The sequence below is a fragment of the Aptenodytes forsteri genome, unplaced genomic scaffold (assembly GCF_000699145.1).
Source record: "Aptenodytes forsteri isolate BGI_AS27 unplaced genomic scaffold, ASM69914v1 Scaffold249, whole genome shotgun sequence".
Classification (NCBI taxonomy): Eukaryota; Metazoa; Chordata; class Aves; order Sphenisciformes; family Spheniscidae; genus Aptenodytes; species Aptenodytes forsteri.
In genome coordinates this window covers 850283-850520 of record NW_008796188.1, presented here as the reverse complement: position 1 = coordinate 850520, position 238 = coordinate 850283, and positions in this window count along the sequence as shown.

Below are 238 nucleotides of genomic sequence, written 5' to 3'. Positions count from 1 at the left end.
GGGGGGGGGGGGAAGAAAAAAAAACCGATAAAAATCCCAGTTTTCTCCCTCTCTTTTTGGCAACTCCCCGAGAAAGTTGTTTTTTTTTTTTATTAAACCCCCCCCCTTTGCTCGTTCCCAAAAGATGCTGTGACAGGGCTGTCCCCCCCCAGCCGGGGCTGGGGTCTCTGCCTGCCCCTGCCCGCGCTGCCCTGCCTGTACCTCCCCCCCGCTTGCCTGCAGATCTTTCCTCCCAAAT